At 43.0% G+C, this 26,206-nt stretch overlaps 1 protein-coding gene and 1 pseudogene across 3 annotated transcripts in view; both read right to left on the bottom strand.

Moving 5' to 3' along the window:
• The window catches only part of MAML3 (mastermind like transcriptional coactivator 3), a 274,501-nt gene that overhangs the window by 204,122 nt on the left and 44,173 nt on the right, over nucleotides 1–26,206 (bottom strand). The window lies entirely within an intron of this gene.
• On the bottom strand, nucleotides 20,192–22,368 carry LOC308594850 (enhancer of rudimentary homolog pseudogene; annotated as a pseudogene). Its single transcript has one exon. The product of its transcript is annotated as an enhancer of rudimentary homolog pseudogene (transcript).

Here is a 26,206-nt window from a genome sequence, read left to right as displayed (position 1 = left end):
ATGACCTTTCATGAAGTCATCATGTCATGTTGACCAGCTGCTCAAATTTCAGAGTTCAGTGCTGAAGTCCACCCCTCCTTTTGTTTTTGTAATAAAGTGGTACATTGGGATGCGAACGGGATCCGTTCCAGAGCTCCGCTCGTATCCTGAATAGAACGTAAGTCGCAACTGCACGTCTTCACATGAGTGGGTCGCATTTCGCCGCTTCTGCGCATGTGCATGACATCATTTTGACCGTCTGAGCATGCCCGAGCGGCAAAACCCGGAAGTAGCGCGCTCCGTTACTTCCAGGTTGCCGTGGAGCGCAACCCGAAAATACTTATCCTGAAGCATATTTATCTCGAGGTATGACTGTACTAGAAAGTTGTGTGGTTGTTGTTTTTCTCCCACAGTAGCACAAATGAACACTATGGCAAGTGAGTGAGGAAATGGAGGTGAAGACTTGACACTCTGCTCTCCTGACTCTCTCTTTTTTCCTGTTTCTGCTAGATTGACCTAAACAGAAATAGATTCAAAACAGTATCACTATATGGATTTTATATCAAAGGATTGTACCATATAGTACATTTTTTCATATATGAAATCAACACCGCACACCCATGTGTGGTGCATGATATTCTCATGTTTGAGCTCTTAAATGTTATAGCTATTAACTATAGTGTAGCCAGTTATCTTTATGAGTGAAAAGCTGAAGAAGATGCAGATTGAGCTTGGGAGACCTAATGATCTTTTGTTTTCTAAACGTGAACTGTTTAGTTTCTAAATCCTGTCTGTATGTATTGGTGTGTGACTATTGTTTGTACATTACATTTAATATGGGGAAGAGAAAGTGGAAATAATACAATTCTTTTACTAGAAGAGGCATGGATCTAGTATGAATTCCAGAAGTATGAACTCAAGTCATAACATTTAACTTATGTGATTGGTATAGTTTTCTGGAATCACCATAAGGTGGTATTTTAAGATTTCAGAGGTTTATATACTACTTTGTGTGACATATACATAAGGCCTCTGGATAGAAATTCAACTTTTGCAGCTAAGACATCAAGGGGAACATCTGATTGTAAGAAGTGGACAGAACTGTCCGCTTTGTTTTGCTGGTGTAGAGACTGTCAAGGGAGCATGACAAGGTGCTATGTTTTGGAAGGTAAGATTTATTTTTGTTCATAGAAAGGCTGAAGTTTAAAGGCCTTCGTTGCCTTATTTTATCTCTGTTTCTATTTATTAATCTCTACGTGGTGTTAAAAAGAACTTTTATAGGAATATGAAGCTTGGAACACCTGCCAAAGAGTTCTAATATAGCCCACACATGAGCAGCTTTTTACTGTATGTTAGTGCCACACTTTATAAAGCAGCATTTGATTTTTACATTACACACTGTAATGAAAAGTTTACCAAACCTTATTTTTAACTACCTCATAACCCTGGCTGTTTCTAAACATGTTGCAGTAAGATAGCTAATTCTTACACCCTGAAAAAAAGAAAATTCCGTACAGATTTTTGTAATTCACGAATTGTGGTGCCGACATTTACCCTTCACAATGAACTGTGTGTGGGGAGGGGATATGAATGATCAAGAACATACACATGCACTAAATATATACACTGGGGGTGGGTAGTGGCTTGGAAATGCAGGGAACACATCAAGTGCTTATCTCAAGTGCTTATCTGGTCAAGAAGGGTCCCTAAACCCAGCTTATAACAATGGCAAAGCAAAGTAACAATATGACAGTCTTAATCAGAACATTGAATTTAGAGCACATGGGAGAAGTAATGTCTCTATTCTGTACATGCAAAGCAGCAGTATATCCACCCTTCTTCACATGGGAAAATGCTGTCTATTTCCAAAGAATCAATGGCTATTAGGAGTTCCCGCACCCATCTTCTCTCTCCTGCCTAACCAACCTCCCTCAAAAAGGATGGGGGGGGGGAGAGAACAGACAGCTCCTCTTTCTTCAGCTTTTAACAGCTTTGGGAGGTCAGGATGCTATTGGTTCAGCTTTGTGTGCGATATGGAGCTGTTCACTTAGCAACAGCAAGCAGAAGAAGCAGACAGCCACACCACCTGGTTCAGTGAGCGTCTGAGTGGTTTAAAAGATTTGCTCTTCTACCGCACAGAAACAACTTGGCTCCGAGAAACATTCAGCATCTCCTGGGGCATCAGGGAGGGATGTGGTGTCCAGCACCTTGAGTTAACATGCCCAGAGAAAGGAGCCTTGACACAGCACAATTCACTGTTAATAACAGGAGGCCTTAAAGCTGACGGAAAGTAACTAGGTAGAGCACATTTTAACGTAGCATGCAAAAGCACAATCTCTTGGCCCAAAAAGAGAAAATCAAGAGGAACAGATGTGTTAAGAGAAAAAGATGTGGACAAAATTATTACTAACGGTTTTCATAAACCACTAGCAGTTTGTTTCAATGTTCCTTGTCCAAAGCAGCTTCTCTCCAGGAAACAACATGGAAAGTTCACAGTCTTCAAATTCTACATTCCAACCCATATCTCTTATCACATTATATTTTACTCCCTTGTTTTCTGGATTGTTTTGTTTTATCAGAGAAAGGCGAACTCTGAAATGAACTAGGAAAAAATAACCCGATCACAAAGAGATTCTCTCATCTAAACCTAACTTTCAAAATGACACCATCATCCTCATCTACACATCCGTTCTCATAAAAGAATAATCTCTTTACCTAACAGTTAACCCCACACAGTCCAATACATGGGGTGACTTAGAATCTGTTTGCACCTGCTGTTCTTCAACATGCTGCAGCTTATCATGATCCTCTCCCTTGTGAAAAAAGGCACTAACTTTTCCACAATATTCCTTCAGGTGTCTATACAGGTGTAGCAGAAATGTACACCCTCATCCTTTATGGTAAATCTATTTACCATAGGAGGCAGCATTTTAGGAAGAGAGATTATATATGGACAGCAAAACAAAACAACAAAGAAGTTGAACAAGGATACAGTGGTAGTCTGGTCCAGACCTACCCACAGCCAGATCTACACTAGTCTTTGTCAGCGGACTGGCAGAAGCCACCTTATCATGTGCAGTCCCAGTGACTGGCTCCCTAAGGGATGCCTTTTATGAACCATGTTAACATGGATACTTGAAGGGTCCCTTCTAGTATCCAGGTCCTAACCTGCCAAGGGCTTTAAATTAGGGACAGTGACACTCCAGATGTTGTTAGGGGAAGGGTTGGAGCTCATCAGCAGAGAACCTGCTTTTTATGCAGAAGGGTCCCGGTTCAATCCCCAGCACCTCCAGGTATGGCTGAAAGACGGCCCCGCCTTGAATTATTGAGAGTCGCTGCAAGTCAACGTAGATAACATTGTGCTAGATGGACCAACGGTCTGACTCAGTATAAGGCAGCTTTCTATCACCCTATGCTAGATTCCCATCAGCCTCAAACAGCATGGTCAATGGTCAGGGATGATGGGAGCTGTAATCCAGGAACATCTGAAGGACCACAAGTTCCCCATCCTTGCCTTAAAGGCTAAACAAACCAGTAGCCTGGGCTATTTCTGGTTCAGCTTATACTATACATGTAAGCAATTGCTCGTGTAAGCAATAAGTCCTCTTTATTAACTCTCATTTGACCACAATTAAATATTTTGATGATATCATGCTACAGATGTTTCTACCATTTTCAGTATGTTTGCTAAAGCAAGAAGACTCTGCTTGGCTATTAGTAACCTGGAAGTCCTCCTCCACCCACTCCAAGTAAGAATCCACCAACGGTGTGTTATTTTATCCTTTTAACCCTCCTTGAGAAAGTATTTTGTTAGATTTTCCTCACATTCAAAAATACAATAGACATACTATGAAGGAGAGGAAACAGTACTTCCTCAGATAAATCATATGCAATTATATATTCAGTAGGAAAAGTAAACCCTGTAATTTTCTAAAGACAGAGAGATGTGGTGCTTGCTGAAACTCTTTTACTGAGGCTCAGCACTGCCTTCCACAATAGGCACAGTGTTTGAATTATAAGAAAGCTGTAAAGACTTCCTCCAAGGGTTAACTCACTTAGGAGGCCACACTTACATGGAGCCAAAGCCATGTGGTCTGTAGTATGTGGGAGCCCAAGAAGTAAGTGTGTGGTTTGTGGTAGCTCAGAAAATGTGGTATGCAATAACCACTTGGCCTGAACAAGAGGTCTCCACCTGCACCCATTCTTGCTTTCCAGAGAGGACCTTGCCCCACCTCTCACTAGACAGGATCCAAGGAGTGTGAGACAACAGCATCTTATAGCAAATACCATAAAGGACAGTGTGTGTGATGCATATATGACAAGCATCTGCCTGGTCCCTGGCTCAATCCCTGGCATCTCCAGGTAAGGCTGGAGATGTGGAAATACTTCTGCCCAAAACCTTGTAGAACCACTGCCAGTCAGTGTAAACAACGCTGAGCTAGATGGACCAATGGTCTGATTCAGAATGAAGCAGCTCTCTATGTTCCTATGAACACTGTGGCCAGCTGGCTAGTTTTAGCATCATCTAGACTAGTTGGAGTCTTGCCTTCATTTAGAAGCCTGCAGTCATTGCTACCCAATGGGGAAACGTTAAATTTGGATAAGCAATTCCAGCCCATCTCTCTGTAAAAGAAGAGCTGGCAAGTGAAGATAAAGTAATGACTCAGGAAAATTGAGAGTTCTCTTCTTCTTTTATCTTTAAGTCAAGGCAAGACAACATTGCATTCTGCTCACCAAGGTCTTTTCCCAGAAAGAAAAGCTTCTTTTAAAAAGCCAGCCTGCAAATGAGCTGCCTTGTGGAAGCAGCCTGGCCAGGCATCCATGACGCTTCTGGCCAAGCTGCAAAATGCTTCCAGTGCTCTGGCAAGCAAGATACCTGGCAGCACACAGACTGCTGCTCTGCAAAACCCCCATTCCCACATTTTTCAAGTAGGTAAGAAATAGCAGGAATTCTTTTGAAGCAGCAAGAGACCCCCACTGTTTCTTCCCTTCTCTGTATCTTGCACAAATGAGGTATGACCCTGAGTCTCTCCCAAGCCTCCTGTGCATAACAGAGGATGCAAACGAAAAGGTGGTGATGACCACAAATGATGGCTGACTAGGAACATAAGCCAGCATTCATGGATCCCGCAGCATGGTGATGTTGTGGATGATCACAGGCTGCATGCCTTGCACCCCGCTATGCCTGCATAAGTCACTGTCTTGGATATATGAGGGTGCCAAAACAGCATTTTTTAAAAAAGAAAAAGGTGAATTCTTATAACCAAATAATGCCTTTTGCCCTTCGATGTGACACGTAGCTCACAGGTGTCAGAGCTGCTTCCAGATCCTAGCTCACAGAGGATCACGCTAGCCAGCGATCATTAAGTAAAAGTCTTTATTGAGTTACAGTTTCCATTCTCAAGCTGCTGCGTGCAACTCTACGTCTAGTGGTTAGATCGGCGAAGCTCCGTCTGAGTCTCCGCCCCTTGTGCACCAACTCAATATCCTAGCCCTGCTCCACCTTTTCCGCCTGACTGCTCTCCTCTGGGTCCCTCTGCCCCCCGGGGTCTCTTCCTTCCTGGATTCTTCTGACGCCGACCCCCCGGAACTCCCTGTCTCCTTGCGCCGGGCTTTAGGACCTGGCTCCCTTTCCGGGCTGCCTACTGCGTCACTTTCCTGTGCATTTGAACTTGGCGCGCGCGCCCAACCTTCCACTTTCCGTCTGACCGTTTCTTCGCTCCCCGATGGAGGTGTGGCCACTCCTGACTCGTGCCCTCCCCCCTGTTGTGAGCTGCCAGCGCTTGATCCCTGGCGCCCTTCCTCTTCCCTGCTCTCTGGCGGTGACGCTGGTCCCGATTTCCAACTGCTCTCCTCTGAGTCCCCTCTGGCTCTATCTTCCTGGGGTGTCCCCCTAGGCTCCCCCCTTGCCCTGGCCACTGGTGCTCCTTTCTGTGAATCTTCTGATTCACTGGAAAGACTCGGAGATCTCGGGTCGTCGTCATCACTCATCTTTTCTTCTGCCTCCTCCCCCTCGCTCTCTGTTTCCTCCCTTGCCCTTGCCTCTGCTCCTGAACCCCTGATCACCCCTGTGGATGATCACAGGCTGCATGCCTTGCACCCCGCTATGCCTGCATAAGTCACTGTCTTGGATATATGAGGGTGCCAAAACAGCATTTTTTAAAAAAGAAAAAGGTGAATTCTTATAACCAAATAATGCCTTTTGCCCTTCGATGTGACACGTAGCTCACAGGTTTTAAAAAACAAAGCGTCACAAAGTGTTGAATTGGAAATTATACTGGGACATTTTCTTGCATTATCTGCAGCACTGTACAGTACATTCATGAGAAACAAAAATGTAACCTTTTTATTGGTGGCACCATTTGGCAGGCAGAGATGCAGTTGTTTCCCAAGTGGGATGAGATTGCGTTAAGCTATCAAGAAGAAAAGTAGAAGGTAACGTTGCCAGCTTTAAAAGAGAGAGAGAGAGAAGACATATATATTTCACCTTGGTTCTCTCCCATCCCTGAAGCTATGTATCTTTGGTTTTTTTACTTCAACAACAACCGGGCAACACATCTAGCAGCAGGATGTTGTACTAAAAACAAGATACGGTAAGTCTCTGCTTTTTTCCCTGCCATTCTTTACAGATGACAGCTCAGTACATGCCCCTGCAATGTTAGTAATATGACACTCCCATCTGCATAAGCTCAACAAGCCAACCAGCCCCAGGCTACATCTTTTTCTGCAGCAGCACAATTTCACACCCTTGCTCAGAAGCTCCAAAGAAAAGGAGTTAAGTGGATCCTCCCATCATAAATAATCAGAGTTCTAAGCAACTGCTGCTCCTTCTCAGTACATACAGCTAGGATTAAAAAAAACAAGAAATCATGGTAAAAAAGCAGCCACGTGTTTTTTCCTACCTTTAAAATGGGGTTCTTTTTGGCACCAATCCACAAAACAATCATCTGCTATCAGGCATATATTTGTAAACAAAGCACCGTAATGCAGCTTTGTCATTTTACAATTTGTCAGAAATAAAATAGCTTGCTATGCACTCCTATTTGGAAAAAGGAACAACTGATGAGTAACTATTTGGGAAAACTGAAGCAGAGATGTGTTTTGCTTAGTACTAAAAGAGCTGCAAAGTAAAAAGTTACAAGGTTGATTCAAAACCTTCCTGTTTGAAAGGTGCCCCACCCTTTAATCCACCAGGAGATCTTTGAAAATATAATATTTTAAATACAAATACTGCAAATGGCAAGCTGCATTTTAAAAGGGCAATTCCAGCCTTTGAGTGAGAGAAGAGGAACTGGATATCATTGTTAACGACACTGGACTGGAGGTAGTGCAAAAGTATCACTTAGAAGAACATGTTTTCTTAGCATATGGTGCCGGGGGGGGGGAGCATGGGGATGTAATTATATGGACACTTACCTGGAAGCAAGCCCCCACTGAACACAGTGGGATTTACTTCAGAGTAAGCATGCATAGGCATGTGCTGTAAGAATCACTATCGCAATCTATTAAAAGCTGCTAGAAAGCATTTGGTGTAATAGCTGTTTCATGTCACACCAGTGGTAACAGAACAGAAGCTGAGAAAGCGTGACTGCTAGTGTCAAGCGGGCGGGAAACACAGAGAACCCAATTGCTTCAGTTTCTTTTTTAAAGCTTCAACAGCATGATCGTGCTTATCACCTTGGCAATAGAATCCCACAAGGTAGAAGAAGAATGGCAAAAGGCTCCAGGAGTGGCAGAGTGAATCCAGTCCTGCAGATAGGCCCATTAAGACACACCAGTTGGAAGTTATCAAATCAGATCAACACAATTGTGGAATGCCATTCAAGGCTTTATAAATCAGCATGAAGAGATTACAGCTGATGCCCTCCTAAACAAATAATATTGAGACTTCACCTGTTCCACACAGATTCTTACAGCTTTATGTTTTCTTGAATTTGCTCATGCACAAAAAAACGGAAAGGAATTAATAATAATAAGAAGCCAGCATAGCACCCAGTGACTCAAGATCTGTTGTGTATTGTTTGGGGAACTGTTTAATGGAAAAGCTGAAGGCCAACGAAGTAGCTGCCTCTTATGTGTCCAGGCTTTTGCTCTCCCTCAGTGGACTTTGCAGGTTACAGACCGCTACGTGGCCTTCCTTTCTCACAGTTACATTGAACTGTTTGGCTCTGGACCTAGGACAGGAACAAGCACTGCCAGCTGGGCCATCTGCCTCGTATTGCTTAGCTGCACCTTCAGGACTCAAACAATATTTTCAGGCAGCTCATGATGACAAAGGCTGGGAACTCCTGTGAGTGAGTTCTGATAGCATCTGCCATAATGTTCTCCTTCTCTATAAACAAAGTTATGTTAGCACATAACTTTAAAGCAGCACATGCATATACACAGGTATATGTGTGTAAACTCTAGTGCACAAACAAAACAATCAGAATGGTGTGTTGGCTAGAACTGGAGGTTTCAATGTGGAAGGAACAGAGGTAAGGTACTTTTACAAACCACTATTCCCAACCTAAATTACTTTACAGAGGTGTTGTAAGGCTGTCCTAGACACTGCTCTGAGCTTTACGGAATACATATATAATAAGAAAATAAGTAACTGGAAGATAAATGCATATTCACATACTGTATATCTGCATTCCTCCATGTCTTTTAATTAAGATAAGGGCAAGGCAAAACAGCCCTTCCCATGATTTCACAGCCCTCTTTGTTGATCACAAAAAGGAAATTCCACTTTTGGTTACTTGAAGGTTTTGCAAACAATGGCTAATATGTCTAGAAATGGGGTGGCAGAGGGGGAAGTACAGAACTATGGAACTACCTACATCAACTGATCAGCTGCAATAGCAGATGCAGTTCATTTTGTCCCTCAGTATGCATTCAAGCACGGACTGCGCACACCATCGGCCACTCTACAGCTAGGAGGAGGCAGGGGCCATCTTGTCACCCCCCCAGAGTGGCACCTGGGGTGGCCCGCCCCCTCCACCCCCCACTTTGTACACCCCTGCCCAGGAGTTGCAGTTCATGGCCAAAGTCCAATATGTTCTAGAGTGACTGACTACATAAAACTCTAAGGCCCCCCTAAGCATTATGGAACAGGCAGATGCACAAGCTACAGACCTCAAATAAGCTGCCACTGTTAATGTTCCAGGCAAAAGCAGCCATTAAATAGCCTCCAATCTCAGGATGATTCAAATTATTTTCCTGCAGCCATATCTGATAGTCTATTTTTGCCTTATGCCATTTATCTAATGATAATGTGGGGAAAAGCAATTCTTATGTTAATGCATGATTCGGAGAGTCTGAATCCTCTTAACAAGATGCAGCAACCAAGCCAGACATGTCCCAAGGAATGTCTTTGCTTGGTCCTTTACACTTCACTTGAAATCAGGATACGGCACTGAGACTTGGCAAGATGTAGAAAGAATAAGCTTCCAGTGTGATTGCTGCATGGAAGAGCCCAGAAGCATTGTAGCTTGACGTTATTTATCCAACCTGACTTGCTATGAAAATGCAGCTGAATCAAGCAGTTGACATAAAGGACACTGTTATTTATAATAACCTGTGTAGAAGAAAGTTAGTAAGAAAATCATGCAAGACTTAAGGGGAGAATATAATGTCGGGTGAGCAAAAGCAGGGCCACCGAATGATAAAGCTTTAAAGGGTGACGTACGAAACCTGCCCCATGTAACAGATCCCTTCAGCAGCATGTAAGTGAATCATTAGAGATACCCATCTGAATGCACTAATCACTGAGGGTCAAGAAACAAAGACAGCTTAACCACAAATCTGAGATGATGAAGGAAAAGAAGTGAGAACCAGGAAGAAAATTTGAACCAAGAGCAAGAGGGCAATAAATGACCAAAATTAAAAGAAGATTGATGGCGTCACAAGAAACAGTAATGTGTTCTCGAGAATTATGGCGAACTATGTGCCAAATGGAACAATTTAAGGAACAGAGAGACATAACTGAAGTGCTACTGTCGTGCCTCGAAAGTCAAAATTTATGGGCAGCCCAAACATCAGGGAAAGATGCTCTGGTTATTATAAATCACTGCCTCTGGGCCAGCAAAGAATTGTGGATTTCAGTGAACTAAGACATGCTTAGGGTTACACCCTGAGCAAGAGCGAGCCAGTGCAATTCCACTGATGAAGCTTTGCTGACTTTTTATGGTATCTTTATACTTGAGCTTTAGTATTGACACACAAAATACATTTTGCATCACTTAGTAAAGACGCATGCTTCTGTGATCTCAAAGAAAATGGGAGCCACAAGCACTCCACAGAAGGACTTGATAAACTTGTTGTATTCAAGGCAGGTTGAACAGAACAAACATAATCCAAAATAATGAATGAGTCCTAGTAAAATGTATTTTTTGTAGGATAGCCCACTGATACCTCTATGCACACAGAGAAGGTGTTGACATCTCAATATGTATGTAACAAAAGTCTGTAAACCAGGCTCAACCAGGTCTTGATTGTGCAAGGTTCTATTAGCAACTTGGCCACTGAATAAACCATTCACACCTGTTTGAGAACTTTGTGCTTTCTAACCCCAAAAGGCTGGACACTTGAGAGCTGAATATTTCACATATTTTGCAGAGGCAAACCCAGTTCGGACACTAACAGCACAATCCTGTGCATGCCTACTCAGTAGTAAATCCCACTGGGTAATGAGGCCTATTCTCAGGTAAATAGTATTGAAAGACTTACCTGGCAGAAAGTCCCATTGAACAAAGTGTGGCTTACTCCTAAGTAGACATGCCCAGGATTGTCTACTATAATCAGGAAGATACAGACAATCAGGGCTGGCTGATCATACCCATAGGATAAACTTTTTCACAAAATCATGTTTGATGTATTAATATTTTACATTTTTAAGTACACACTATGATTAAAGCACCCCAGGTGGACATCTAAAAATGTAGTTCAAAGAGAATAGGGCAGAGTGCAGACACGATCTGTAGAGCAGGAGAGATGATGTCATCTGTACTTGTTGCTTGCAGGGTGAGGGGCTTTTAAGTTTATTGTTTTTACCTGCTCAAATTCAAAAAGTGTGGAGACAGAGGAAGAAAAAGTCAAGCCGGAAACTCAGCAGAGGACAATAAGATAACCAATGTCTGGTTATCTTATCTATACAAATCAAGGAGAACAAGCAGAGATTCCAGCTTAACAACAAGGCTTGGGGAAAATAAGAGTAGAGCTCTTTCAGTCTGGAACCATTTTTGCAGACGCAACTATAACATTTAACAGCAAGTACAAAAAAAGACATTGAAATAAAATAATCTCTAGAGGGAAACAAGAAAGTGAGGAAAACAAACAAATAAACAAATCCCATATTTGCTTTTCCAGACCCTACCAGCAGAGTTTTCAGTAACTCAGCTTGGGAAAAACTGCATCTGAGAAGTATGACACTTCCACAAAGCAGTTTACTGCGGACTTGGTACTGTTCATGCATGGAGGTTTTGCAGAGAGTCCACCTGCTGTCCTTTTCACAATGCCATCCCCTATTACTCTCTCATTTAATATGGAGTTACTGTTTTCACATAAAGTCTGTTAAATAGAAAATAAGCCCAGGCACACACCCACACACCCACCCCCCACAGAGGCTGCATACAAGCATAACTTAAAAGCACATTCGAATCACATCCCCTTCCCACCCAAGAATTCTGGGCACTGTAGTTTTCTAAGGGTTGCTAGGAATTGTAACTCTAAGGGGGAAACTACAATGCCCAGAATTCCTTGAGGGTAAGACTATGCTTCAAATGGGTGCAGTGTGTACACAGCTCCACACACACCCCACCCTCATGCACAGACAGATGCATAACACAATTACACACACCAGAGAAAGAAAAGACTACCTTTTTGTGAAAGGTAAGTCCCAAATAAACACATTTAGGCCACCAGCTTTGCGGGGGGGCGGTTGGAGGGGAAGAATGTATTTATGGGGATGATGACTGTGGGGGCATCAGGCCCCTGCAGAGCTTGTTTGAGGCCGGAGGTGGGAGTCCGATTAGTTATAAATTTGAACAAAAAAGCATCTGGTCTCTGGTGGGGGCCCCCACAACCAGCTTAACCCTTCAAGTATCTGTCTGACCTCTCCACTCTGCACAGGGTGGGGGGTGGGGGGCTGTTTTAAGTGGGTTTTTTTTAGAAGTAATAAAATAAAATGCTGGCACTCATATTTTGATAAAAGTCCAATGAGTGAAAGTACACAATGAATGTCATTGGCAGGCAAGAAAGAAAGAAAGAAAGGAAGGAAGGAAGGAAGGAAGGAAGGAAGGAAGGAAGGAAGGAAGGACAGGAGTCCCTTCTGGTGAGTCCCGCTCGCCATCATGAGAAACTCCCACACTTCAAAATTTACCCCGGCACCAATGAAAGAAGTAATGTGAGCATTGGCACCCCTGACGTCCTGTAGGAATCTAGTTCAACCGTGTCAGGCTATCACTTCAAAATAGTTTTCAGTATCATGTTTATCTTTTGAATTATGTAAGCATTCATTCTGCACTGTGCTTGTTTCTGGGCAATACCTCTCTCGACCTGCTCTGACTGTAATACTTCTATAGAGTATATAGGGTTTGTTACTGAATATTATTGATACTGGATATAGTTTGATTGTACTGTTTAATTATAAACTAATTCCCTTTCTAGAATTTGATCTTTTCCCCACCTCTTGTTCACAAAGGTAAGCTTTCAATAACTCACCTTTGAACTGAAGAATGAGGGCAGCCCACATAGGAGTCGCTAGCACAATTAAAACCAAAGACTGCTGATGGAAATGCATTGTGTTCCAAGTAAGATGCTATTCAGCACAAGGCTCAAGGTCTTCCATTTATTTAGAAGGTGTTTATTTAGAAGGTGATATTTTATTTTATTTTAATTTATTTATTTATTTATTTATTTATTTATTTATTTGCTTCACACTTCTGGAACTTAGTATCTGGCCAATTTCCCATCACTGTCATTCTCTAACCATTTGTTTATCCTTGATCCATCACATGGAGATTACAGAACTCAACAGCCTTAGGTCCCTCTTGTGTATTAAAATGTGCAGTCCACAAATGCTGCTTTTTAAATAAAAATATATATTTATATTTGTTATTTATTTTTTATATATTGCCTTTCATCTAAAGATCCCAGGGCAGCTTGCAAGAGATAAATTACTTTTTAAAGGATCTTAAATCCAGCACAGAAACTGGAATCCCAATGTTATTCACCAATCAAATTCTTTATCAAAACAATTTTCTGCTTAACAAAACGTATTTGGGTGATGGTCTGACTCAATAATGTGTTCTTTAGTTCTGTTTTTTTAAAAAAAGTGGTATCAAGTGTTGTTGAATTATCATTTTTATTTATTTATGTTTTAGCTTGCAGTTTTTAAGTTCTGAATTTTGTACTATTTTTGATGTGTTTGTTTTGATTGTATAGGGATAAATCAGGAAGAAAAGAGGTAGATGCAAGGAAGTGGAGCAAATGACAGATGTGATTAAATGAAGTTCTGCACATGACAGAACCCTCACTTCAGCTGAGGGTCAAGAGGACTAAAGGTTTAAAATGTGTGTTTAGAATCACAGAGTTCGAAGGGACCCCAAGGGTCATCTAGTCCAACCGCCTGCAATGCAGGAATCTTTTGCCCAATGTGGGGCTTGAACCCACAACCCAGAGATTAAGAGACTCGTGCTCTACTGACCAAGCTATCCCAAAAGGATAAGGAAGGAAGGAAGGAAGGAAGGAAGGAAGGAAGGAAGGTAGGTGGATCTATCATCATAAAATGTGGTCTGCAGTCACATTCTATCCACAAGGAGCAGCAAGAGAGAATGGTTTGATTCACTGAAGTCTAAACCTTGGATAAACTTTTCCAGTCCAATTTAACTCTTACTCAAAACACCCATTTTTGAAAATGCTAACAAATAAATGGATGCCATGATATATACTTGTAGCAGATTTGAAGTTATGCATAACTATTTTTTTTGCATTCTGCACTGCAGACGGGAGTCAAAAACTGTAACGACTTCTATAGCAAAGTTACACTAACATAAAACTGGGAACAGCACGCAGGTCTTGAATATGTACATCCACAGATAGATTTATAGTTAAGCATTTATAAGTACCTTGCCAGTTGACAATTATATACAAACATGCCTTCATATGCATAAATTTATAAAGAAGATTTATCTGTTTATATAGCCACCGAACTGGGGATGCAATCAGAGAACTGTAAATAGTCTTTGCCAAGCCGGAGGTGATCAACACACACAGGAACTGTTAACTCCTCTGAATGTGATGATTGTGAACTTTAAGCCCCCTGGCATCCAAGATGCCTTTTGTCTGAATTACTAGCACAGCTCTGTCTTACCTAGCCATGCTGCAGTCTCAACCATACTTCAGGAGTTTTGTTTGGGTTAATAACATCTGCAGCGTTGCTCTATCAGAACGCCTCACATACCATCGGTGGCTAATCAAAGGCTACCATCAGACCCATATAAATCTCAGAGAACAAATTCTTCACCCTTTTGCATACAGTCGTACCTCCGATTACATATCCCTCTGGGTATGTAAACTTTGGGATACGTAAGCAGCAAACCCGGAAGTGAAGTATATTTCCAGGATTTTGCCGCACAGACATGCACAGAAGCGGTCTCTCCGGTTGCGAAAACGTCAGGATCTGGCCAGGCCTCCAGAACGGATCCTGTCCGCAACCGGAGGTACCACTGTATTTTGTGTTACAATAGATTGAAAAGCTACAAAACTAAGGCAAAGGGTTTAACAAAGCGGCTTGGTGCAAGCAAACCTTGGAGCATTTGTGCCTGCGTAAGAGGTCCAGTTCCCTTATGTTTTCTTATTGCAAGAGAGCCTGTGCAAGAGAGATCCAACTGAACGCTGAAATTTTAATAAAGCAAAGGAAAGCAACACCCCCTCTTGTTAAACAGCATCAAGTGACACAACCTGGTTCCCCTTGCATAATTTAGAGCACAATATTTAGCTCTGGAAAATTCAATCACTGGAATGGCTGGTGGCACTTAGAGGACCTAAAAAAATAACCAGGGGACCTTGGAAAAAAGATCAGAAATGTTTGCAAAATGCAAACAGAAACACCATCTCTGTTTTCTCTCCCTGGTTTGAGCCAAGGAAAGGGAGAAGAAAACACAGATATGAGGATCTTGGGCTAGGCTGGGAATGCGAGGTAGACCTTGAGAAGCTGGAAGGGAGCCATGTGACTCCTGAAGCAAAATACTGCTGTGAAAGTGATAGGGAAGTGTGGGTTCCCCCGCAACAGGAGTGCTATCTTGAGTCTGCACAATAGCACAGTTGTCAAAACGGTGCAGATGTTGCAGAGTAACACTGTGTATCAAGGCTTTTTCAAAGACTTTCCAAGGTAGCTTCCAGTTAAAAACCATCGCAGTATGGCACTGCAAAAGCATTATGGACAAGAGCCATATGTCTCTCCCCCTCCAACATCCCATGTACTGTTTTGTCTGAGGGCAAAAAGCACACAAGCAAGGCCCTTCTGCAGTCATAAGCACAGGACGTGGCTTACACTGGCTGGATACCTGCACAATTGAGAGCGAGAGACGCGTGCGCCTCTTCCACAACACTGTCTGTCTATCTATGTAAGATTTATTACATGTCCTTCACTACAAGGTTCCAGGGCAGGTTATACCAATATAATAAGATACATGCAGGTCCCATTTTCAAAATGCTGCTTGTGCGAAAATTCACTTATCTTAACATAGTACCCAAACCTCGATACACACACTGGAGATTCTGAACAACTTGCATTTGCCCACTTCCTTACTTCTTTATGCTTTGCTGGTTGGTGGTGGCCATTTGGGGGCAGAAACCATGCAGGGAGAGAAATCAAACAAGTCAGGTTGTTTTTTTTTGCTGGTTGGCTGCAGCCATTTCAGGAAGAAACTATGGAGGAAGTGGGAGGAGATTGGACAAATCACATTCTCATAGGAAATAATGGAAATTGTCAGCTTCTTATGCGACCACTTGCCTAATGAACAAATTCCAGGGAATGCATCGTGTTCAAAAAGCGGAGCTGCGTGTGCAATTATAAAAACAAGTAAAATTGTTCCAAACGAAACAGAACAGTACAGAGTGAAACAAAAGAAGTTGGGTCCCACAAAATACCTTAGCTGTTAAGACTTGCATCTTCAGCGCACAGTGGAAGCTATACAACCAAGATACTAGATACACCTGTGTTGGAAGGAAGTTCCACAACCTAGGGGCCACCACAGAGAAAGCCCTTTTCTGGGCCACCATACCCTGCACAGCCAAGGATAGTGGAATTACCAAGAGGCTCACTCTGCCAACCTGAGAGGGTTGGAGTGTCACCTCAACTAAGCACACGAACAAGTTAGTTGGTGGAGTCGCTTATGCAAGTCACCCTTCACACCTGACATAATGGGAACAACAGAGAGTTGTTATTTGGAGGACAAAGACTGTAAATCTATACAGCAGCATGTACAAAGTGCTAAATAACAATGCTACAGGTTTATGTGGCACAACAGTAATCAAGTCATTAAAGACAATTATATGTTGGCCTGTCATCCAGAGTAAAAAGCTTTTGGCATGTAGTTCTTGAATTCTCCCCCCCCCCTTGTGTCCTCTCATTGGAGAAATGTCACTCTCAGATCTCGGTTACAAGAATGCATCTGTTTCCTTTAAAAGAAGGAAATGGAAAGAAACAAGAAAAAACAAAAACAGAACAGATCTCAATTCCTCAAATAGCTAGAAACCCCACAATTGCACCTGCATTTTTCCATAAAAAAATTTAACTGTAAAAATCACACTGTTCCCCCCCCCCTAAAAAACCTCGGCTATAGTATTTAAAAACAACTACAGCAAAGCAGCTCTCATATGCCAATACCTTGCATTCAAAATGTCTTTTCTAAGTGATTATGTGCAGCAAAGCCATCCATATTTCTGCTAGAACAAAATAAAAATAAAAATCTGCATGACCTGCCAGTTAGGCCAATTGGTGACAAGGTGTCTGGTTTTTAAATCCAAAGCTATTTTGACATTGTCAGAGCTTCCAAGACAACAGAGAAAGTCCCACAGTTGAGTGAGTTAACCTGATCAAAGGCACACACCCCACCAAGCACTGCTAAAGTCAGTGCAACCTCTTTTCCTTTCAGTAGGGCCCATGTCAGTACTCTGCACAGCCCAACTTGGAAGGTATGGGTGTTGCACAACTATGATACTTCATGGAGTGTACCCTCCAGGCGCTATTTCAAGCACAAGCCAAATTAGATGTTTTAGTTAGCACAGAAGTCATGATTGTGCAGAAAGATTACCCTGCTTTGGCATGCCCTGCTTGGCCGGCAAAGTATTTTTCACCAAGAGCAAGCTAACACGTGGGCAGCTTAATGCTAATCAGGCCTTCAGCTATTGCAATACAAGCCTCTGCTCTGAAACATACTAGAGAAGCATGCTATGGGAGGCAAAGGAGACAGCTCTACATACGTACATGCCTGTGTGTGTGTGTGTGTGTGTGTGTGTGTGTGTGTGTGTGTGTGTGCACACGTGCGCGTTCACCCACCCACTTACCTTCTTGAGACCCTTAAACTCACTTCTACAGCTTGCTCCCACTTAATCCCATCTTCACCCGACAAAGCCTCTAATACAGTGCTCTTATGCCACTATAGGACCATTTCTCCAATGAAGCAGCACCAACGGCAGCTTCCTTTAAATAGGTAGGGAAGAGATGAAATGAGGCAGCTACCATCCAGCACTGCAATAATAGAAATAAGTGCATTCTTTTCCCCAGGAAGTCTGCACTCAAGCCTACACTGTTACCAATGCAGGGCCAAAATGAAGACCTAGCTCTTAGGGACAGTGCTGACAGCACTTGCTACCTAAAATATCTAGGGTAGTCCAAGGGAAAATTAGACATTTAAAGTGGTACAACATCTTTAGTTCGCATTTTTATATGCTAACTTTTCAGTGCATGGCAGACTCTTCCCTGGGATTTAGAGTAACCTAACCAAGTTGGCAGATCCCACTCTAAGCCCTGTTCATGTAACAATAAACATGTCAGAACCAGCTAAGAACTTGAGCTAAGGCAATGTAAGCCATTTTCCATATTTCCTAATGTCTGTATCTTTCTTGGTTCATTTTCAGCATCTTCTCAAGAGGGAGGGATATATAGAATAATAGGAAGCAAGACACAGGACAAGACGGCGGAAATACTACCTAAAGATTTCCAGGGAGATGTATCCTGAACCTTAGGAGCTGCTCCAAAATCTTATCCTGAGACAGATGGCTTGGAGTGTCATAGACAAGTACCAGAAGAGGGAGGAGTTTCTAATTCAGTTAATGAAAATAATAAGAAAAGGATCCAATGATATCTTAACTTAGGAATGAAAGAGGATTTCCCGTAAGAGGCACATTCGTGAATGCAAGAGAGCCCCCAAGGCCCCATAATGATGAGCTAGTGAAGCAAAGCACCACAGTAGTAACCTCAAATTGGAGGAGAGGGGTTCATTCTTCTATGGTCATGTAAACAGCATGCTATTAAGCAAGGCAGTGACTACCAGCAAAACGTAGCAGGACATCTCTACAAGCATGAGAGAGAATCAACAGTTGTTGGAGAAGCAAATGAGAAGCTTTGATACAATTAAGGTCCTTGTTGCTCACAGTCATGATTATTTAGATGTGGTGGTAGTATGTGGAGTGATGTACAGTTTAGGTAGCAGCTGTCTTGCACAAAACCAGAAGGATAGGGAGCCAGTGCCAGCCCTGCCATTAGGCAGCGTGAGGCAGCTGCCTCAGACAGGAAATGCTGGCAGTAGGGAGTAGGGGTGAGGTGTTCAGAGGACAGAACCGTGTGTGCCATATGGCCTGCCCTAAGCCATTTAAATGAGCCTGCTGTCATTCAGTGTGATGGAGGACGCTGCCCTATTGCCAGCATTGAAGTAAAATTCAATTGCTATTTTGCTTGGCTCCCTTATAAAGCAATTGGGAGGGGGAGTCAACTTGTATTTAATAAAACGTCTGATAAAAACCAACCCATTTTCAATAATGCAGTTCCAGCTGTGTAAGTGACACCAAAAGTCAGAATGTGGGTGAACAGGGACAGGCAGGGAACCAGTGCAAAATGGAGTAACTTGTTAATAAGCACAACAGAGTCATATTTCCACCTTCGAAAGTGTTGTGTTGATGGAACCTTGCCCATCATCTGATGATTAGGATATACTGATATGCAGCCTTATGTCAAACTACTGATCCAGCTAAGCCCAAGTACTATGTATACCAGGGATTCCCAGTCTGCTGCCCTCCAGTTATTGCTAGACTGTAATTCCCATTACCTGATCATAGGCCAGTTGTAGTTCAACAACTTCTGGAAGGCACCACATAGGCTGCTCTTAGACTACAACTTTGCTGACAGGAGTGGTAATCCAAAAGGGCACCAAGTTGGAGAAGGACTACTTTGGTATATCAGCATCTCTCCAGGGTTCCAGGAAAGGGGCCCTTCTATACCCATGATCCAGAATCCTTTAATTGCAGGTGCCAGAAACAGAACCTGGCATTTATTTGAATGCAATCTTTGACAAACCTCTATTGTTCAAAACTGAGGATATTATGCATCCATAATTTTATTATGATGTTTAACAGCACACACGTATATCACTACCTTTTTGTCGCCAAATGAGGACTTCTGAATATGATTTTTTATTTGTCTCAGTCTTTCCTTGTATGCAGTGCAGGAAGCAATATATGCATATTTTCAAAACGTTATTTAACTGTAGAACAGAAAGCAAAGCACTTAAGCTTCACATTTAAAAAGAAAACCCTGATGTTTAAAAGTGGACTGTCATCAGGGCACTTAACGCTGACCTTCCTGTGTCCACACCTACTGCACTCACTGTTTTCAAGAGATCACTTATCCAAGCTACTGTTCACTGTAGCAATCTGGACTTTGGGGAAAGTATTCAAGCATCAACCTAATGCAATCCTCCTGAGGGTGTGTGTGTGTGTGTGTGTGTGTGTGTGTGTGTGTGTGTGTGTGTGTGAAATAAAACTTCGTATCTACAAATAAACTACTTATTTTCACTTTTTTTTTATCTAAAGAGTATTTATTTTATTCTTCATTGCCTCCAAGAAATAACACTGGGGGGAAACCCAGAGAGGGGTACATACAGCGACTGTGGTAAAGCAGAAGTGAATACCGTGAATGAGGAACAAAAGTAGAACTGTCTAAGGTCCCCAGATGTTGTTGGACTACAACTCCCATCATCCTTGAGCTCTGGCCTTGCTACCTAGGGGTGATGGGAGTTGTAGTCCAACAACATCTGGGGACCCACAGGTTGAGAAAGGCTGGTCTAAGCAAAGACAATTAAACTAAAATACCAGCAGAAGGCATATCCTTACTTCTTTGAGTTTTAAACTGAGAAAGCCCCTTGGAATTCTAACAGATTTTGTCTCAAATACAGACTAACAAGAATGAACAGGAAGACTACAATACAACAACTTTCACTACAGAACGCTGTACACACCTTCCCTCAAAACCCCCTTAAACCATGGTGTCTTATTTGCTTGCTTGCTGAGCTTGCCTATGGAGAGGGACATAAGATATTTTCCTTTATCCAGTCTTTATTGTATGTCTGGTATGTCTAAGTATCAGCACAATAAACAAGGCAGCTGAGGTGAGCCAAGTCATCAATGAAATCAAATTACTGGCTAATATATGTAATAATTGAAGGCTTGTTAGGATTCATTCTCTTCAGGTGCTCTTCATATATTTTACAGGCACCTTCCATGCATTCATTCACAGACTCATAATCAGCCTAAGTCCTGCCTTCTGGTCGTTTGGTAGTTGAACAAGCAAAATTGTGTGAGACACGGCGACTCGTTCCGTTCGGCTCAGGAGCGAAGCACAAAATTCAATGACTTCTCTACTACAATTCACCGCGACCATCAGAAAGCACTACTATAAACGACTCATTTTAAAGCAATGCTAGTTGAAACTGAAGTATGTTGATTCTATGAACTCACTGAACAAGTTTGTTATGAGGTTTAAAGCACCACAGAAGAACCTGTAATCACACAGCATTCTTGTCCTCACTCAGGGTTTCTCCTACTACAAGCACCTAGGGTAGAACAACCTGAAGTCAAACAAGAGGATGATGGGCAGAACCAAACACCTGATGAAGTACTTTCATCAGGCCCTCTGACTGGACCACTTGAGCATCCTTATGTATATCAACTTGACAATCACTTCCTAATTCTTCTGATTAAGAGGGCTTTTTAAAAAAATCATCACTCATATAGCATTTTTAATGTGCTACGGGCTTTAGCATCCTTGTTTCATTCATCCCACAACCACAGTGGGAGAAGAATGATGCTCAGTAAGCAAGGTAACCAGCTATAGAGGGAACAATGGGCTTCAACCCTCTCAATATTTCAAGGCAAGGTGTTGAGACCCCACCCAATATTGAGGGAACTCCCATCCCCCGCTGCCCCCGGGCAAACACCAGCACACTAGGCAGAAGGGCTGGGAAAGCAATTTTCACCCTCCACACCCCATGCCACAATCGCCAGTGTGTCTCGAAAGCTGCCCACACATCCTGGCAGGTGTGGCCCAATAAGGGGTGGGGTGCCACATGTGTGATGCTATGCACACAGGACAGCCCCCCGGTGTTGTGCCCAACTCTGTGTGCCTGCCAGCAAGTCAGTGTCAGAGGTGCAATTTGGATTCAGCTTTCCCAGATCACAGATGTGTGTCCATCTGTTCACTTGTGGTTTCAAGGAAGCAACAACAACAACAATCTGTAGGGCAATGTATCTTCCCCACAATGCCTTCCACCCTATAAATACAGTTTGCTCTTCAGGACTAAACATAGATGGTGGCGACATCAGCAAAACAAGATGGCACCATAACCTGTTGCTCTTTTAACGTTTGGAAATAAGGCACATTGTTAATGTCTAAACACAACACAGCACTTGAATTTCTGCTGCCCCAGATAATTTGCAATGCGCAAGACACTTTCCAGCTTCCTCACTTATTTCAGAGGAGAAGCTGCACAGCTCTAGGAACGCAAAGCTGAAACACAGAAGCTCCACAGAAGTGGAGCTCTGTTTCACTGCAAATGTGTTTATAACTGTAGTTTAACTCAAATATATGCCAGTAAGACTCTAGATGTACAATGTATCTATGAATTACCTATTTCATTCCCTGCAGTTAACGCAATTGTTTCTCCTACATTGTTTTTTGTTGTCCTACCTTTGCCATGTAATTGGTAAGGATTAACAGTATTACAGGTCACCCCAACGTCTGCCGAGTGGGAACAAGATTCCAGGGTCTTTGCACTCCACCAGGGTTTGTGCTCCTTTGGAATGAGGCATGGCAGAGACTGCAGTGTCTTTAATATGGTTTGTTTACACATATTTACACCTGAGTTTAGGTGGAGGGAGTGTAGACCACAGGGGCATAGTATGGGGGGCTGTGGCCCTGAGCGTGAACCAGACACCCCAGCACAGCATGGCCCGGGGCTTCCCTCTGCTCACTGAGAGCCATGTCAGCTGGTGGAGTCCCCCCTGTGTAGGCAGGCAGGGGGCTCAGCTTAGGCCCACGTGGCTCTGGTGGGGTCGTTCTAGTGTCAGTGGCTAGGCTGTCACCCCACCCCACCCCACCTAGCACATGGCTGCCCCAGGCACCAGCAACCGATGCTATGCAACTGGTAGAACATTATATCCCAATAGTGTCTTCTGTTGCTCTCTTCATAGCTTCAGCCCGCTTGAGTCCAGTCTCTCAGTGCTGCCTCTCCCAACCAGCCCCACACGATGTCCTGCCCCTCCCTTCTTCTCAAAAACCCTTGCTCCAAAAGCAACTCAAGCCTGGTGTAAAAGGGCATCTTTTTTCCTGTGGTGACATCATGCCCCTCTGTAACCCTGGCAACTTTCCCCTCCCAACTCTGCTATTGTCTTTTGCTAACTAACACACAGCTAGGGGAGGAACTCCACCCTGCTCCTTGTCTGACATTGAATGTGCCACCTTTTCTCAGGGTAATGACTGCCATCAGCCGTCTTTGTTCTTTCATGGCATCTGTCAGCTGATCTCTTGAACAGGAGAACAGGCTCAGCCTGTATTCTTACACTGCACATGTTCCCTTAATACTCCAATACTCCCTTAATACTCCAGATATTAATTACATCCTACCATTTGCTAAATCAAGAATTTTGAGGCATCTGGGCCCTCTCTCATACATTCATAACAATAATTTCATCTTCCTGGGGGCGCATATCAAAGCAACTCCAGTAGCAGACACTAGGGTCACTATAAAAAGTCTTTATTTTCATACACAACCTTTTCGGGATTCCTCGACTCTATCCACCTGATAGTGACAGAGTACACATGACTCTGTATTTTATTTATTTAGGCAGAAATTGCATTTTCATTTCCCTTCCTTTCAATCTTTTAATTAAATCTTTCAGGAAACAAAAACAAAAAGTTGTGGATGTCTGCATTTCCACCCTCGAACGAGCATCTTAGGTTCCAGGACACAGAGTGCATTGCACATTCTGATCAGGCCATTTCCATTGTACTTAGGAGTGGGGAGTTTAAAATTCATGAATGTTGCAAGGGAACGGACAGCGTGTCCACATTGTACAGCCTTTAACATGTGCGGAACTCTGTGATCATAGCAGCATGCGAGGTGGCAGTTTAATGATCTGCAGCTATAGCATTTATTCAAAGCTTTATGGGGGAGGCATAATTATGTAATAAAAATCCTGTTTCCCTAGTATTCTCCCTCTTCCAAATGAATAATATATTCTGCTGCAGTGGGGCTTTTTAGGATTGCCAGTGGCTAACCCCCTTTGCATTATGCTTGCTGTCAACTTCCTTCAGCAGGAGAAAGCCACAGATCACACCTCATGTGCAGGCAGCTGTTTAACCTGTGTGTGTGTGTGTGTGTGTGTGTGTGTGTGTGTGTGTGTGTGCACCTTTAACACTGATTTTGTTTTTGATATACAAGTTTTCTGATACACCAGATTTGCACAAAAGAGGCACACACAGGCACACACATGTGTGTGATTCCAGTCCAAGAAGCCTGTGGTCAGTAGCATTTATGCACGGTGACTGTTTTGAAGATACTGCAGCAGGTAGATAAAGGAGCAAGCCCCCTACCATCAAAATAAATAAATACCTAATAATTATAATTATAATACACATCATGCACAACCTAAATTAAAGTATACATGTAGTTAGCTTTAACGCCGTAGATCCAGCTAGTACAAGACTGAAGGAGGGAGTTAAAAGGGGTCTGCCCAGGGCAGTTCAATGTTTAGCACAGCAATTATGTTAACTTGGGAAAATTTTGTGAAATCAGGATCTTTATGGGAAGGACATGCAGGGGGAAATAAAATGCTGAGAGAAGGTAATGCAACACACAGTGGACAAAAATGGGGAAAACATTTCATGCTAAGAAATAGAAAATTAGAAAGCTGAAGCTTGTGAATGGCCCCCCACCCCGCGCCACTCTGGCCGCATGCTTTAAGGTTGCATGGAGCCAAAGGAATGTATCTCTAGGAAGACAAGGAGGAAAACTGGATAGAACAAGTTTTGGGCAGTGTTGCAGCTTGTGGAGGGTGAGGAGCAGCAGTTTCAGTTACAAATTCAAGCAGCAGCAAACCCATTGCTTTTACTCTGTGTGGCAAAAAGGCTCAGTGTGGAGGAGTTAACTAGAGGCTAAGGGCTACTGAGGAAACCACAACAGCAAGCAATATTTTTAGTTTCTCAGCAGATGCATCGAAGGATTGTACATTCATGTTTACACAGAACAGGATAACTTGCCAAACTTTTGGCATGGCCAAAAGAGGCTGACATGGAAGGCAGATCAAGCTAAAACCTGAAGCACACATTAATTGCAGTAACTGCTGAAACTGCAGCTGGTGGAATTTCTACATTCCTTGTAGGCTCTTAAGCAATTGTATGACTATAAGCCTCCTGGAATTAACTCACGTGGTGCATTAAAATAAATCTCCAATGGATTTTTGGAAAGGATGGAAAACACTACCTCCTATGATCTCATCTGTCTACAAACCCAAAACTCCATCTCGAGCACAACAGCACTGAGATTGAGGCTACAGCATATGTAGAATGACAGCGACCCATTTCCAATGTCATGTTCTAATCCATTTGGAACATCTTGCAGGCTCAACGGATCTCATCCTGTGTTTCTAGTTCCATGAAACCAAGGTTGCTCTGATGTCAGAACTGGGCTAACTTATAGTTAGCACTAACCTCTAAATCACAATTTAAAGCAGGTCTACAAAGCATGCTTTGAAAGCTAGTGCTAACCATTACCTGATTCCTGATGGCACAGCATGTAGAACTGGACAGGGGGAGGGGACTGTATATAAGAGGGAAGGTATTAGCCAACTGTTTGCTTCCAATAGAGCATGGGTATGCAAACGTGGGTGGCGCTGTGGCGCCAGCATGACTAAGCCACTTCTGGTGAAACCAGAGCAGCACACAGAAATGCCATTTACCTTTCCGCCGGAGCAGTACCTATTTATCTACTTGCACTTTGATGTGCTTTCGAACTGCTAGGTTGGCAGGGGCAGGGACCAAGCAATGGGAGCTCACCCCGTCACAGGGATTTGAACCGCCAACCTTCTGATTGGCAAGCCCTAGGCTCTGTGGTTTAACCCACAGCACCACCCGCATCCCTGCACCCATTCCTAATTTCAGTGCTTTTCAGAATACTTTTAGCCAACACTAGGAAACATGTTTGTGTGCTTATATACAATGAACTTTAACTACAGTGGTACCTCGCAAGACGAATGCCTCGCAAGACGAAAAACACGCAAGACGAAAGAGTTTTCCATTTTTTGAGTCGTTCCGCAAGACGAATTTCCCTATGGGCTTGCTTCCCAAGACGAAACGTCTTGCGAGTTCTTGCGAGTTTGTTTCCTTTTTCTTAAAGCCGCTAAGCCTTTAATAGCCGCTAAGCCGCTAATAGCCGTGCTTCGCAAGACGAAAAAACCGCAAGACAAAGAGACTCGCGGAACGGATTAATTTCGTCTTGCGAGGCACCACTGTATTGGGAAGACTCCAGAAAGAACACACACACAGCCACACCCGCATACACCTACAAATCTAAACACTGACTTCATAATATTGAGGGATTCAGCCAAGCAGCTCCTTTTTCAAGGGCAAAACTGCAGCTTTCAAATTCAGTGCACAAAATACCACACTTCCCTACTTATCCCATTCTGT

The sequence above is a fragment of the Podarcis bocagei genome (assembly GCF_964188305.1).
Source record: "Podarcis bocagei genome assembly, chromosome: 9".
In the NCBI taxonomy this organism is placed as follows: Eukaryota; Metazoa; Chordata; class Lepidosauria; order Squamata; family Lacertidae; genus Podarcis; species Podarcis bocagei.
The sequence above is the reverse complement of the archived record's forward strand: the minus strand, read 5'-3'. Positions and strand labels throughout refer to the sequence as shown.